Source organism: Mesocricetus auratus, unplaced genomic scaffold (assembly GCF_017639785.1).
Source record: "Mesocricetus auratus isolate SY011 unplaced genomic scaffold, BCM_Maur_2.0 Super-Scaffold_100006, whole genome shotgun sequence".
NCBI classification, from domain to species: Eukaryota; Metazoa; Chordata; class Mammalia; order Rodentia; family Cricetidae; genus Mesocricetus; species Mesocricetus auratus.
The window spans coordinates 80,149,875-80,166,842 of NW_024429190.1; positions in this window are offsets into that span (position 1 = coordinate 80,149,875).

Here is a 16,968-nt window from a genome sequence, read left to right on the forward strand (position 1 = left end):
ATTACTGCATGGGCAAGGAGAATGAGATGGGAAAGAGCTCAGGGCACACTGCACTTTTGGGGTCACATCCAGGAGGCAGTGGTTATTCTTTAAGGGGGTCGTGGTCTCCATCTTTTGCCTGACTTACACCCATACTCACTCATGAGTCATATAAACACTTTGTCCTCATAGCTGGAAAATAAAGCAAGATTCATAAGGGAATTAATAAACAAGCCAAAGAATTCTCGTCTGCCTTTTAATTATAGAAGAGTGATTGCTATGCTAATCATAATCAGCATCAAGGTCAAAAGTTGCCACCACTCCGGAATGAACATTTAGAAAATAGATTAGCTAGAGTCCCCATGCTATTTCTGAACTCCCAGCTCACACTGCTTCAAAATAGAACGTTGTTGTGTCTTTTAAGTGGAACTTTATAATGCTGATACATTGATTAACTAAATGTTGCCGCACAGACCTGCCAGGGCTCACAGCAAGGAGACCCATAAGAAGGGCCAGACATCAGAGTTGAGTGGCTGTATACACTGTTAGGGTAAATGCTGATAATTTGTTGACTTAAGATCTTGCTTCTTCCCTGGCAGTTGTCACCATTAGAGGTGTTAAAAGTACTTAGAGTTGGGTTAATGCAAATAAAGAAATAAATATAAATGTACTTGTTGAATATGGATTCATTTCAATTTATTCCTGGGTATTGGCATCTGCATTATATCCCTCTGTCTGTGACTCTGTGAAATTTTACTTATCTCACACCACATGCAAAAACAGATTCCAGTTATAAAACAAAATGAAGTTAAAGGATATTATTCATGTGCGAAAACATTATTCAGCCTTAAAAAGGAACGAAATGCTATTACATGCTGCAACATAGTTTACTGTTAGAATTTTTATGCGAAATAAAATACTGCGACACAAAAGGCCACACATACTGTGTAATGTTGCTGAGACGAAATGTCCAGAGTGTATAAATACAGACAGAGAACAGAGAGGCGAGTGGGTCGGTAGGTCTGGGGTCAGAGGAAGGAGGCAAAGGCTGCTTTCTGAGAAGCAGGTCTCTGTGGGGAGAAGAAGGCGTATGAAGGACTAAACAAAGAAGACGGATTCACCAGATTGCCAGTGTCCCAAACACTACCAAATCAAACACTTGAAAGGAGTTGTCTTTATTGTGAAGAGAAGCATAGGATGAAATACTATCTTGGATAGGGTTGCCTTCTTTTTTTAACCTTTATTTTGTGTTTGTGTGTGACACACATACATATACATACATGTGCCACAGCACGTATGTGAAGGGCTGAGGACAGCTTGTGCAACGCACTTCTTTTTTTCCACCATGTGGACTCTGGAGATCCAAGTCAGGTCCCCGGGTTTGGTGGTAGGCACCTCTGTCTGCTGAGCCACCTCCCTGCCTCCATTTTTAAAGTGTGTGTGTGTGTGTGTGTGTGTGTGTGTGTGTGTGTGTGTGTGTGTGTGCGCGCGCGTGTGTTACTATGCACAGAGAACAACTGGCAGGAGTTGATTCCTGGGATCAAAATCAGGTTGCCAGGCTTGGCAATAGGCACCTCTACCCGCCTGTTAGAATAAAGCTTTAAAGATACCTTGGGTGGGGGACCATGGTGAATTCCATGGCAGACAAGGGTAACCAAAGCAGAGGGGAAAACACGCCAGGCGGGGGGCGTTTAAGTGAGAAGGTTTATTAGAAAGTTGAGGGACGGGGAAGGAAAGAGACAAGAGAGAGACAGACACAGAGAGAGGCCAGAAGAGAAGGGGGAGAGAGGAAACTCCTGGCTGCCTCAGGGAAACAGCAGGAAGACAGAGCGGGAAAGAGAGAAGAGCAGAGAAGGAGCAGAACCTGAAAGAGCAAAAGTGGATGGGTTGGTGGGGGGGGGTCTTTCTTTTAAAGGAGTTCCTTGCACCTGCGTGTAGACTACACAATCATGGAACTCTGGGCAGACCAGTCTACTGCCTGAGTGCATTCTGCCCAGTGGCAGGGGCAGGCCAGCATAATGCCTGAATCCTTACACTGAGGACGCAGGGTGCCTTCCTAAGTCTGGGTCCTCAATGTCATTAAGTAAAAGAGAGCCAATTTATGTTTATAAACTAATAGCCTCGCCGTGGTTGATATAAAAAGATAACGTACCAGCGTCCAGCAGAGGCAGAATAAATGCTCATCAAATCCATACGAAGAGGAGGCTAGTTTAAAATATAAATGTCTACAAATAAGTAGTTCATAAAAGGTTAGATGAAAATGACAAGACAATATGAAAATATTGAGTTAAACACACAGTAACTGTCATTAACTTACAAGAACCCCCGACACACCCAGCAGCTATCACAAGATCCTCCGCAAACACAGTAGCTATCTCTAACTAACAAGACCCCCACACAAAGATGAGAAAGTAGGAGGGGCACTAGTTGGAAGGAAGGGTGGAGTCAGTGGGTGGGGAGGAGCACTGGTTAGAAGGAGGGATGAACACAGCTGGTGGGAGAGGAATAGGAGGGTAAGTATGTGAATAATCATAATACATTGTATGAAATCATCTAAAGGGGGAAATTCATTTAATAGGGAAAAGGAGAAAGAGAAAGAGAGACATTTTTGTTCAAGTTGGGAAAAATCCCATAGAAACATTAGGAACAATGTTTTCAATGGTGAGTAAAAGGCAATATTATATCCTGCTAGAAGAAATGTGGTAGGTAAAAACATGCTGAAAAATAATCTTATAGTTTTTATTAAAATGTTAAATGTTTATGTCTTTGAGCAATTTGCTCTTAAAAATCTATTTCAAAAAATCAAAGCATAAAAATGCAAGTATGCTTTACAAGAATTTTTATTATAACTTTATTGATAGTAATAAAAATTATGAGGGATAACATGAAGACACATGGGACACAGGGAGACCGATTGTTATACTGTTATACGGAAGAATTAGAATATTAAGCTGCTGTGTTGGAGAGGTGGCTCAGTGGATGAGAGAGCTTGCTGCCAAAGCCTGACAACCTGATACTGGTCCCTGGGGCCTGAACTATGTACTATGCAGGGAGAGTAACTACCACACATTGTCCTCTGACCTCACGTGTGCAGCTCAGCATTGCTTATGCATACATACATGTGCACAAAGTAAATATTAATTTCAAATTTAATTTTTTTGTTTTTGTTTTTTTGAGACAGGGTTTCTCTGTATTGTTTTGGATGCTGTCCTGGAACTTGCTCTGTAGACCAGGCTGGCCTCGACCTCAAGGAGAACTGCCTGCCTCTGCCTCCCAAGTGCTGGGATTAAAGGCGTGCGCCATAAATTTAATTTTTTTATTATTATTATTTTTTTTATTTTCCATTTTAAATTTAGATAAGAAACAAGGTTGCTTCACAAGTCAGTTCGAGGTCCCTCTCCCTTTCCCTCCCCTCCTCCCGTGTCCTCCCCCCACCCCCCCGTTATCCCCTCATTCCCCCAGGGAGGGTGAGGCCCTCCATGGGGGTGTCCATAGTCTGTCATTTCATATAGGGCAGGGCCTAGACCCTTCCCCAAGAGTTCAGGGTGAGAGTGCACCTCACATTGTTCTATGGGAGTCCAGAGTCCGTGTGTATACTTGGGATGGGTACTGATCTGCTGTCCAAGGCTCAATAGATTACCTAGGCCTCCTCACTAACACCCAGATTCAGGGTGTCTTGATCAGTCCCATGCTGGATTCCCAGGCTGATGCCTGGGATTCAAGAGTTAACCTTTGTCTGGTCAGCTGTTTCTGGGGGTTAAACCAGCCCAGTCTTAATCCCTTTGATCATCAGTCCTCCCTCTCTGATACTGGCTTTCTTGAGTTCAGCTCAGTACTTAACCAGCCACTAAATGAAGTTTCTGTTTCCCAGACTCTCTGGCCATAGGATTGTAGGCTGGCACTCCCCAGATCTATGTCTAAAATCCATATATGAGAGAGTACATGCCATGTTTCTCTTTTTGTGACTGGGTTACCTCACTCAGGATGGTTTCTTCTAGTGTCATCCATTTGCCTGCGAATCTCATGATTCCATTATTTTTTCTGCTGAATAGTACTCCATTGTGTAGATGTACCACATTTTCTCTATCCACTCTTCGGGTGAGGGACATCTAGGTTGCTTCCAAGTTCTGGCTATTACAAATAAAGCTGCTATGAACATAGTGGAACAGACATCTTTGTTATATGAATGGGCATCTTTTGGATATATGCCTAAGAGTGGAGTTGCTGGGTCTTGTGGTAGGTTTATTCCCATTTTTCTGAGGAATCTCCATATTGCTTTCCAAAGTGGCTGAACCAGTTGGCACTCCCACCAGCAATGGAGGAGTGTCCCCCTTTCACCACATCCTCTCCAGCATAAATTGTCATTGGTGTTTTTGATTTTAGCCATTCTGACAGGAGTGAGATGGTATCTCAGAGTTGCTTTGATTTGCATTTCCCGGATGGCTAAGGATGTTGAGCACTTTCTCAAGTGCCTCTCGGCCATTTTAGACTCCTCTATTGAAAACTCTCTATTTAGTTCTGCAGCCCACTTCTTAATTGGGTCCTTTGCTGTTTTGGAGACTTGCTTCTTGAGTTCTTTGTAAATTTTGGAGATCAACCCTCTGTCAGATGTGGGATTAGTGAATATTTTTTCCCATTGTGTGGGCTGCCTTTTTGTCTTGCTGTGTCCTTTGCCTTACAGAAGCTTCTCAGTTTCAGTAGGTCCCATTTATTAATTGTTGATCTCACTGTCTGTGCTACTGGTGTTATGTTCAGGAAGCTGTCTCCTGTACCAATTCGTTCAAGGGTACCACCCACTTTCTCTTCTAAGAGGTTCAGTGTGGCTGGATTTATGTTGAGGTCTTTGATCCATTTGGACTTAAGTTTTGTGCATGGCGATAAACATGGATCGATCCGCATTCTTCTACATGCCAGTCTCCAATTATGCCAGCACCATTTGTTGAAGATGCTTTCTTTATTCCATTGTATATTTTTAGCTTCTTTGTCAAAGATCAGATGTTCGTACGTGTGTGGGTTAATACCCGGATTTTCAATTCGATTCCATTGGTCTGCCTGTCTATTTTTGTGCCAATACCAAGCTGTTTTCAGGACTATAGCTCTATAATAGAGCTTGAGGTCAGGGATAGTGATGCCTCCGGACGTTGCCTTGTTGAACAGGGTTGTTTTGGCTATCCTGGGTCTTTTGTTTTTCCATACAAAATTGATTATTGTTCTTTCAAGGTCTGTGAAGAATTGTGCTGGGATTTTAATGGGGATAGCATTGAATCTGTAGATTGCTTTTGGCAGGATTGCCATTTTTACTACATTGATCCTACCTATCCAAGAGCATGGGAGATCTTTCCATTTTCTGAGGGCTTCTTTAATTTCTTTCTTTAAAGATTCAAAGTTCTTACGATACAGGTCTTTCACTTGTTTGGTTAGCGTTACCCCAAGGTATTTTATGTTGTTTGTGGCAATTGTAAAGGGTGATGTTTCTCTGATTTCTCTTTCAGCCCTTTTATCATCTGTATATAGTAGGGCTACTGACTTTCTTGAGTTGATCTTGTAACCTGCCACTTTGCTGAAGGTGTTAATCAGCTGTAAGAGTTCCCTGGTAGAGTTCTTTGGGTCATTGATGTAAACTATCATATCGTCTGCAAACAGTGAAAGTTTGACTTCTTCCTTCCCAATTTGTATCCCCTTGATCCCCCTTTGTTGTCGTATGGCAATAGCTAGAACTTCAAGTACCATGTTGAAAAGGTATGGAGAGAGTGGACAGCCTTGTTTTGTTCCTGATTTTAGAGGAATTGCGTTGAGTTTCTGTCCATTTAGTTTGATGTTGGCTGTTGGTTTACTGTATATGGCTTTTATTATGTTTAAGTATGTCCCTGTTATCCCAGATCTCTCCAAGACCTTTATCATGAAGGGGTGTTGGATTTTGTCAAAGGCTTTTTCTGCATCTAGTGAGATGATCATGTGATTTTTGTTTTTCAGCTTGTTTATATGGTGGATTACGTTGATGGATTTTCGTATGTTAAACCATCCCTGCATCCCTGGGATGAAACCTACTTGATCATGGTGAATGATTGTTTTGATGTGTTCTTGGATCCGATTTGCCAGTATTTTATTGAGTATTTTTGCATCAATGTTCATGAGGGATATTGGTCTGAAGTTCTCTTTCTTGGTTGTATCTTTGTGTGGCTTGGGGATCAAGGTTATTGAAGCCTCATAGAAAGAGTTTGGCAAAGACCCTTCTGCTTCTATTGTGTGGAACACTTTGAGAAGAATTGGTATAAGCTGTTCTTTGAATTTCTGGTAGAATTCTGCACTGAGGCCATCTGGACCTGGACTTTTTTGGTTGGGAGACTTTTGATGACAGCTTCTATTTCCATAGGGGTTATAGGTCTATTTAAATTGCTTATCTGTTCTTGATTTAGTTTTGGCAAATGATAGCTGTCCAGGAAGTCATCCATTTCCTTTAAATTTTCGAATTTTGTGGAGTACAGGTTTTCAAAGTATGACCTAATGATTCTCTGGATTTCTTCAGAGTCTGTTGTCATGTCCCCCTTTTCATTTCTGATTTTGTTAATTTGCGTGTTCACTCTCTGCTGTTTGGTAAGTTTGGACAAAGGTTTGTCTATCTTGTTGATTTTCTCAAAGAACCAACTCTTCGTTGCATTGATTCTTTGCATTGTTTTCCTGGTTTCTACTTTGTTGATTTCAGCCCTCAATTTGATTATTTCCTGGCGTCTACTCCTCCTGGGGGAGTTGCTTCTTTGTGTTCTAGAGCTTTTAGCTGTGATGTTAATTCTCTGGTATAACTGTTTTCCTGTTTCTTCATGTGAGCACTTAGTGCTATGAACTTCCCCCGTAGCACTGCTTTCAAAGTGTCCCATAGGTTTGGGTATGTTGTGTCTTCATTCTCATTGAATTCGAGGAAGTCTTTAATTTCTTTTTTTATTTCCTCTTTGACCCAGGGATGGTGCAGTTGAGCATTATTCAATTTCCATGAGTTTGTAGGTTTTCTGCAATTTGTGTTGTTGTTGAATTCTAATTTTAAGGCATGGTGGTCTGATAAGATGCATGGAGTTATTCCAATGTTTTTGTAGCTGCTGAGGTTTGATATGTTGCCAAGTATGTGGTCGATTTTTGAGAAAGTTCCATGTGGTGGTGAGAAGAAGGTATATTCTTTTTTATGTGGATGAAATGTTCTATAGATATCTGTTAATCCCAGTTGGGTCATTACTTCTATTAGACCCTTTGCTTCTTTGTTGAGTTTCTGTCTGGTATTCTTGTCTAGTGGTGAGAGTGGTGTGTTGAAATCTCCCACTATAACTGTGTGGGGCTTTAGATGAGATTTAAGTTCTAATAATGTTTCTTTAACGAATGTGGATGCCTTTGTATTGGGGGCACAGATGTTCAGGATAGACACTTCATCTTGGTGGGTTTCACCTGTGATGAGTATGTAATGACCTCCTTCATCTCTTTTGATTGATTTTATTTTAAAGTCTAGTTTGTTAGATATTAGGATTGCTACCCCTGCTTGTTTCTTGGGTCCATTTGATTGAAAAATTTTTCCCAACCTTTAACTCTCAAGTAATGTCTGTCTTTGAGGGTGAGGTGTGTTTCTTGTATGCAGCAGAAGGAAGGGTTCTGTCTTCGAATCCATTCTGCTAGTCTGTGTCTTTTTATGGGTGAGTTAAGGCCGTTAATATTGAGGGATATTAATGACCATTGATTGCTCATCCTTCTTCGATTTGCGATGGTTGTTGTTGGTGGAATTATGGGTGGAATTTCACCCCTTTGTTCTTTTGGCTGTTGGTAGAGAGGGATTCTCTAATGCTTATGTTTTTCTGGTTGTAGTTAGCTTCCTTAGGTTGGAGTTTTCCTTCCAAAATTTTCTGTAGGGCTGGGTTAGTGGACACATATTGGTTGAATCTAGTTTTGTCATGGAATATCTTGTTTTCTCCGTCTATAGTGATTGAGAGCTTTGCCGGGTATAGTAGTCTGGGCTGGCATCCATGGTCTCTTAGTGTAGGTAGAATATCTATCCAGGACCTTCTGGCTTTCAGAGTTTCCATGGAGAAATCAGGTGTAATTCTGATAGGTCTGCTTTTATATGTTACTTGACCTTTTTCCTTAGCTGCTCTTAATATTCTTTCTTTATTCTGTATGTTTGGGGTCTTGATTATTATGTGGCGAGGGATTTTTTTTGTGGTCCATTCTATTTGGTGTTCTGTAGGCTTCTTGTACCTTCATTGGCATGTCTTTCTTAAGGTTGGGAAAGTTTTCTTCTATGATTTTGTTGAATATGCCTTCTGCCCCTTTGAGCTGGATTTCTTCTCCTTCTTCTATACCTATTATTCTTAGGTTTGGTCTTTTCATGGTGTCCCATAATTCCTGGATGTTTTGTGTTAAGGATTTGTTGGATTTAAGGTTTTCTTTAGTTGATAAATCCATTTCTCCTAATGTATCTTCAACACTTGAGATTCTCTCTTCCATCTCTTCTATTCTGTTGGTAATGCTTGTATTGGTAGTGCCTGACTGTTTGTCCAGCTTTTCTATTTTCTGCCTTTCTTCAGATTGTGTTTTTTTTTAGTGTCTCTATTTCAGTTTTCAACCCTTGCAGCGTTTGCATTGCTTCTTGCAATTTTCTGTTTATCTGTTCGTCCGTTTGTTGCCTTTTATACATTTTTTGGTTTGTTCTTTCTTCCATTTCTTGCATTTTTTGGTTTGCTTTTTGTTCCATTTCTTGGATTTTGTGCTTTGTTTCTTCTTCCATTTCCTGCCTTTTTTGGTTTGTTTCTTCCTCCATTTTTTTCATTTTTTGCTTTGTTTTTTCTACCATTTCTTGCATTTTTTGCTTTGTTTCTTCTTCCATTTCCTGCCTTATTTGGTATGTTTCTTCTTCTAATTCTTGCATTTTTTGCTTTGCTTTTTCTTCCATTTCTTGCATTTTTTGCTTCATTTCTTCTTCCATTTCGTGCCTTTTTTGGTTTGTTTTTTCTTCCAATTCTTGCATTTTTTGGTTTGTTTTTTCTTCCATTTCTTGCATTTTTTGGTTTGTTTTTTCTTCCATTCCTTTGAGGGATTTTCCAATATTCTATTTTAGGGCCTCTATCATTTTCATGAAAGTGCTTTTAAGGTCGTTCTCTTCTGCTTCCTTCGCGTTGGAATATTGGGGTCTTGCTGGTGTGGAGTCTCTAGAATCTGGCGGTGTCATATTTGTTTTTCTGTTGCTGACTGTGTTTTTGTATTGTCTCTTTCCCATCTCTTCTTCTAGTGGGTGCAGAAAGAGCCCCTTCCTGGTCTGGGGACCAGAGTTCCCTTTTGGTGGGTGCTAGTAAGTCCAGTAATCTGGTGGTTCTTCTATGCCTTGTCCAAATGCTGTTCCGTGGGTAGAGAAGAAGAACAGGAATCTGGGGCGCTTAGCCTCCTACCTGGTCCCCTGGACCCTATGCTGGGTCCTGTTGTACCTGATCCGGAACTGCTGCTCCCCTGGTCTCCCTGGCTCCTGTAGTTTCCTGGTCTCTTTGGTGGGAGAGAAGATCTGGAGTCTGGGGTGCTTGGCTCCCGCCGGGATTGGGAGCTCTGTGCAGTTCCCAGGCGATCTGCAGGCTCTGGAACACAGGCCGGGAAGCTGGCCTGTTTACCTGATGATGCCAGAGGGACAGCTACTTCCCTGTACTCCCAGCCTCCTCTCCTTTCCTGGAATCGTTGGTGGGAGAGAAGATCTGGAGTCTGGGGTGCTTGGCTCCCGCCGGGATTGGGAGCTCTGTGCAGTTCCCAGGCGATCTGCAGGCTCTGGAACACAGGCCAGGAAGCTGGCCTGTTTACCTGATGCTCCCGCCGGGATTGGGAGCTCTGTGCAATTCCCAGGTGATCTGCAGGCTCTGGAACACAGGCCGGGAAGCTGGCCTGTTTACCTGATGCTCCTGCCGGGATTGGGAGCTCTGTGCAGTTCCCAGTTGATCTGCAGGCTCTGGAACACAGGCCAGGAAGCTGGCCTGTTTACCTGATGATGCCAGAGGGACAACTACTTCCCTGTACTCCCAGCCTCCTCTCCTTTCCTGGAATCGTTGGTGGGAGAGAAGATCTGGAGTCTGGGGTGCTTGGCTCCCGCCGGGATTGGGAGCTCTGTGCAGTTCCCAGGCGATCTGCAGGCTCTGGAACACAGGCCAGGAAGCTGGCCTGTTTACCTGATGCTCCCTCCGGGATTGGGAGCTCTGTGCAGTTCCCAGTTGATCTGCAGGCTCTGGAACACAGGCCGGGAAGCTGGCCTGTTTACTTGATGATGCCAGAGGGACAGCTACTTCCCTGTGCGCCCAGCCTTCTCTAGTTTCCTGAACTCGTTGGTGGGAGAGAAGATCTGGAGTCTGGGGTGCTTGGCTCCCGCCGGGATTGGGAGCTCTGTGCAGTTCCCAGGCGATCTGCAGGCTCTGGAACACAGGGCGGGAAGCTGGCCTGTTTACCTGATGATGCCAGAGGGACAGCTACTTCCCTGTACTCCCAGCCTCCTCTCCTTTCCTGGAATCGTTGGTGGGAGAGAAGATCTGGAGTCTGGGGTGCTTGGCTCCCACCGGGATTGGGAGCTCTGTGCAGTTCCCAGGCGATCTGCAGGTTCTGGAACACAGGCCGGGAAGCTGGCCTGTTTACCTGATGCTGCCAGAGGGACAGCTACTTCCCTGTACTCCCAGCCTCCTCTCGTTTCCTAGTCTCGTTGGTGGAGAGAAGATGTGGAGTCTGGGGTGCTTGGCTCCTGCCGGGATTGGGAGCTCTGTGCAGTTCCCAGGCGATCTGCAGGCTCTGGAACACAGGCCGGGAAGCCGGCCTGTTTACCTGATGATGCCATAGGGACAGCTACTTCCCTGTACTCCCAGCCTCCTCTAGTTTCCTGGACTCGTTGGTGGGAGAGAAGATCTGGAGTCTGGGGTGCTTGGCTCCGCCGCGATTGGGAGCTCTGTGCAGTTCCCAGTTGATCTGCAGGCTCTGGAACACAGGCCGGGAAGCTGGCCTGTTTACCTGATGCTCCTGCCGGGATTGGGAGCTCTGTGCAGTTCCCAGGCGATCTGCAGGCTCTGGAACACAGGGCGGGAAGCTGGCCTGTTTACCTGATGATGCCAGAGGGACCCATAAATTTAATTTTTAAGAAAGATATTAATCAACTATGGAGTGTGTCAGTGCATCTCCCTGTGTTCCTTGTACTTTTCCTTTGACTCGTTTTTCTCTTTGCTTGTTTGATTTGTCGTATTGAGTTTGTTTTAATTTAATTACATTTTTTAGATGCCTGATAGTTACCTAGTGAAAGAGAAAAGAAAGTATATAGTTTAGGTAGGTAGGGAGGTTGGGAGGATCTGGGAGGAGTTGGGTGTGTGTGATCAGAGTATATTGTATGGAAAATATTATATTTTCAATAAAAAGAAAAAATGAAGAATATCAGAAACATGTTAATTTGTGTGTGAAGATTTCCTTATAGTATTAATTTAAAAAATTAAAGGAGAAAAAAATGAAATGTGCATTTAATGATTAATGTTAAAATTATGTGGAGGAAGGAAGAGAAAAGATGGTTAGTTATTTTTATAAACCCCAAGGTCTTTCAATCCATCTAGTATTTATTGTGTTTGTGTTTTAAGAAAAAAAATTGCTCCAAATAATAGAGACATAAATAAAAGTAGCTTCTTTTAAGTTGCTACATGGTTCAGGTTTATAGTCCCAGAATTCCAGAGGCAGAGGCAGGGGAACCATGAGTTTGAAGCCAGCCTGAGACACATCATGAGACCTTGTCTCAAAACAGAAAAGAAAAAACAAAACAAACAAACAAACAAACAAAAACCTCTACAATCAATGTATTCTATTCTACAATTACTTAAATTCATAGGCTTTATTTAGAGGCCAGTATCTGGGTCTGGTAGCTCCATGGTAGAGTTTGCATGTACAGAGTCCTGGATTCAAGGTTTGCTTTCCAGGACTGAAAGATACAAAAGACAACAGGCCAGTTTGTATCTATGACTACTTAGAGAGAGTTGCTATAAAAGTGGGAAATACTGAATTTCATCTGGTACCTCTTTCTAATCTATTTAAAAACCAAGGCTCAAATGAAGAGCTGATGTCCTGAGGGACTTCTGGATTTGGCAGCTTAAATTCAGCTACCTATATTTATGTCCCTATTGTTTGGAGCAAGGTCTTGGGGGTCTGTGCATGGGAGGATGCTGAGTCACTTCTATCACCCACCCTGGCCTGGGATACGTTTGGGTTCATTCTAAGACCCAGCTCTATTCCTCAGCAGTTCTAGTCCCTTGTATGTTAAACCAGACGCATTGTCCTGGCCTTGGATCCAGTAGCTCCAGGAGTTTAGAGCCCAGCTCTGCTATTCTGTGGAGTGGAGCTGTGGACCCTGGCTCTACCATCAAGCACTTTTTGATATTGTGCAGGTTCCTCCAATACTGCCCTTGACTTCATTTCCAGCACATGGAAGAGAATCATGTCTTTGTCCCCGAGATGATGACAGGGGACAATGTAAATTATATTCACAGAATGCCCCTAGGTGACTTGGCATATTGCAAGAATTCAGCCACTAGTGACTGCTATAAATAGTGGGTTCCGAAGAAGATGGCTTCTATCCTCACTAACACATGACAGGACCAGCTCTTTTAATTTTTTTAATCATTCAGCAGTATACTCATTCATTCACTTTCCTATTCACTAAGTAGCCAACAACCCTAGCCTGTCTGCAACACTCTATTCAATGAGGTCACTTACCCTTCCCCTCAGACTTCCCTCTGACTCTATTTTCCTGCTTTGCCCTTTTCCCTTACCTTCCTTCTGACACATCAACCTCCTGGCCTCTCTTTCCATTGTTTAGTGATGACTTTGCCTTTCCTATTTGCTCCTTGCAGAATATTCTTCACCTACTTCATTTAGTTTTTGCTCATATGTCACCCAAATGATATATTTGGGACCATTGTAGACCTCAGGAACTGGTCACCTGTGTGCTTTCCTATGCTTCACAGTGATGACATTCCTGACTGTATTTGGTTCCCCCTTATTAGCATGGAAGCCTCACTATTACAGGATACTTTTATTTCCTTACATTCCCCACGTTTTTAGGGCATACAGTTGGGAACTCGGGAAACAAGCTTTGTGTGAACATGTTGATTCTGTGTGTGTGTGTGTGTGTGTGTGTGTGTGTGTTCCATGAGGAGATCAGTTTTGTAAATTTGAAAGCTAACAACACAGAACTTCCTTTCTGCTTCCCTTAGAAACATTCTGTCCTGACACAGCATGGCTTTAAAAAGCCAGATAGCAGACTGCCACAATAAATGTTGTTTATGTACAAGGCATATTTATGCTGAGGCTAATAAAACAGCCCTATGGCTCCAAAAGCCTCAAGTTGAGTGACTGGTTAACTGTTCAACCATAAATAATTTGAGTTGGCAAGAAATATTCTCCCTTCAGTTTGTGGTGGTATACTGTCACTTCTCTGGACTCCATCTGACACACTGAAGTATTATAGACTAAAAAGTAATAAAAATGGACAATGGCCAAGCTGTACAGGTCAGAGAAAGAGGAAATAAGACTTCAAAATAGTAGGAAGATGATAATGCCCCCCAGCTCACCAATAACTGGCACTGTGTGAACTTCTGATGGTGATATTGTCTTATGACTGTAAGTTGGCACTGAGGATTGTTGAAGAAAAGAGTGTGTGTATCTATCCTTAAGGACAAGAGAGTGGCTCATGCCATTCAATTACACTCTTCACATCACACCAAAGGTCTGGCAGTGAATATTCAGGGTGCTTAGCATTTTCAGAACTCAGGGGTTAGGGTTAGGTCATAGAAACTGAGGTTCAGAAAGGCAAACAAAATTGCTCAAGGTCACCCAACTAGATATAGCCTTTCTGAACCTCAGTTTCTATGACTCTAAAATGGAATGGTGCTGATGAGATGGGTCATCAGGTAAAGGGTACTGTAGCCATGACTCAGAAGCTGAATTCCATCCCCAAGATGACCTGCTGCAAGGTGAGAATCAACTCTACTGCAAGTTGCCCTCTGACCATCACGCACGCTATAGCATGCACTCATCTGTTCATTGCCATACACACAAAGAAATCTAATAAAATGTTTTAAAGAATTTAATATGGGATGAACAGAATGAAGGTATTTTATTTTTACTCATCTAAGGACGTCAAGTACTCAAGACCCCTCCTCTACTTATTAGAAATGTTCTCGAAATCTAAACTAATCCTGCTGACAAAGAAATCTACAAGTATTGGAGTCTTTGGGATAGTAGGATAGATCAAATGACAGCAAAAAAAAAAAGAATGTTGGAACTTTCTGTCCACCACCTTTAAGTGCTTCTGGAGAATTAGTAGTTGTAACAAAGGTGGAACACTTGAAAACTCCTTCATGTGAACATAGATATTTGTCCTTCATTTTCTCTAGCTTCATATTTCTATTCTGGAGACCTATATAGGTGTTATGGAAAGAAGAGCTGTTGTGTGAGTGACTATGCCAAAATGTTTTCATGCCAGCATCAGGAATTTTTTACTTCATGGATCTTTAATGGATTTTCAATAATGTCTGGCCACCTCTAAATTTCTCTTAATTTAACCAACAACTTTCTGAAAGCATGGAATCCACAATGAAAAGAAAACCCCTGTGTTTCTTCCTTTCTCAGAAAATAGAAGGGATTGCAATGGCTATTTTAGTGCAAGACACCATGAATCCAATTAGGTCATGTCTCTGAAACCATAAGCAAACTATCCTAGGGATACAAGTTGCTGGAATAGCCTGAGGGCAGGTTGCAGCACAGATGATTTGAAGGATCTGAGATGTACTCTAGTTTTGGGGATGAGGGGAGACAAACATGGAGAGTAGCAGTTGAGATGCCTTTTGGGAAGGGAGATGGGTCAGGACCTAATGAAGAGCTGAGCTGAGGAAGTGAAATAGTATGTAAATGCTGCCCGCAGAAACTCCAAGGATGACGAACTGCAGAGGAATTCTGTATGTAGGGCTAAGAATATAGAAGAAAGTTTATAAATGGGAAGGACTTCAGAATTCAATCTAAAACCCATTTATGTGACTTTTGGCATGCAGATATCTTCTTTTCCTCTTACCACAAGAGAACCCTACTTTCAGTGGCAAGCCTGGAATACATTCCACAAAGACATCTTAACCAGGAGCTCTGTTGGTGCCTCCTAAGGCTATTGAGAAGAATGCTTCTTGTAGAAGAAATGGCAGCCAGGTACAAAGGTCCTGGAAATTAGAAACACACTGATGAATGACTTGGAAATATGTTCTGTAGACCCTGGGTTGGGGCTGAGGTGAACTGACTGTCCCCTGCCACACACAAGTCTCAAAGTGGGAACAGTGTTTTCTCCCTGGAACTGGTCTATCCTGTGTGTTCCACTCCCCACTCCCACAACCCCCGTTATTCAGCATTCTAGAAAATACTGGTTCAACTGCTCTTTCACTGTAACATTGAGATGAGGTGCAAAGTTGAGGTTTCAGCATTCTATAGAAGGCAGAAGGTTAGGACTTTACCCAAGGATGAAGGTAAGACTTCTTGGAGACTGGTTAGCTCAACACTAGCTGAGTCTGATATTTATAGTGTGTATAGTTAGAGATTGCTGCCTACTTTTTACAATGGCATACATTGTAAAACAGTACATTGGAAATTAAAGTTACATAGTTTCTGAAATGTTGATATGAGAACTTGTTAAGTGAAGCTTTTTTCTTTGCTAGCCACTTTGGTTTATCTCCCGCCAGTTGCCTGGGCTCTGCCGCTTTGTAGTCCCCAAATAAACACACAAGACGTTGTATGAAGCTGTTGGCCTTGCTTGTTTCTTACTGGCTAGCTCTGACTTAAGTAATTACCCCATAATTGTTAATCTAATTATTTCTCTTACCGGAGAATAGTTCCGGGCTTCCGACCCTATGGCGTTACATGTTGACTCTCTCTGTGTTTCTCCTTCCCAGAGTCCTCCTGGACTCCTAGTCCCACCTATCTAGATTCCTATTGGCCAGACAGTCTTTATTGACAAATGCACAGGACTTCCCCCAACAAGAACTGCTTTAAAAAACTGGCAAAGCAGAGGCTGAAATCCCACACTATGCATGGTTCTACATGTCTGTCATCCCAGCACTCTGAGAGGAAGAGGCAAAAAATCATGAGTTCAAGGCTGCCCTGGGCTAGATGGTAAGACTATCTCAGAGGAGCAACAACAACAAAACCAAGATTCATGGACCCAGAAAGTCCATGTCTTCTCTTCTCTAGGTGGTTTTAAGGAAGTTATGTCATCTTGGGAATTCAATTGTTCCTGGTCCTTGCTAACTGTATATACAAAGTGTGTGTGTGTGTGTGTGTGTGTGTGTGTGTCTGTGTCTGTGTGTGTACGCGCGCGTGTGTGCACATGTGCCCCTGAACAACTGTTGAGCTTGGATACCTCTTACTGTCAGTCTCTGTACTGATATCATGGTTTGGTATGAAAAAATTCATAAAATCATGAATATAAACTATTTAACAGCATCTCTGGAATACATTAAGTGTTGTAATTACTGGGCATTGATACTGTCCCATTGCTGGTGGGGTTTGCCAGGAAAGGAAAATAAGTTTCATATGGTGAAAGCAGTTTGCTTAGAAGTCTGATTCCTCTTTCACATTCAGTGTTCACTCATGACCTGTCCTCCAAACTCATGGCCATTCACAGTTTGGAAAGATGTCCAGCAAAGAACAGGTTTGGGTGCAGGTGAGCAGAGTGCCCACTTGTTACTTGCACTGATCTCAAAATGAGATCTCAAAATGAGAACACCCTCTTCCCCCCCCAGGACTGGCTCTAGTGGGCTTCAGCATCTGCCCTCCCATTTCCAGAAATGAAGATGGTTTTGCTCTTATCACATAACTTCAAGAATTCCTTTCACAGTTCAGCATTTGTGAACTTGACACCAAATGTTCTTAAGTCTTGTCATTATCTTTTAGTGCTTCTGAAAAATAAAACCTTCGTGTGCCCTC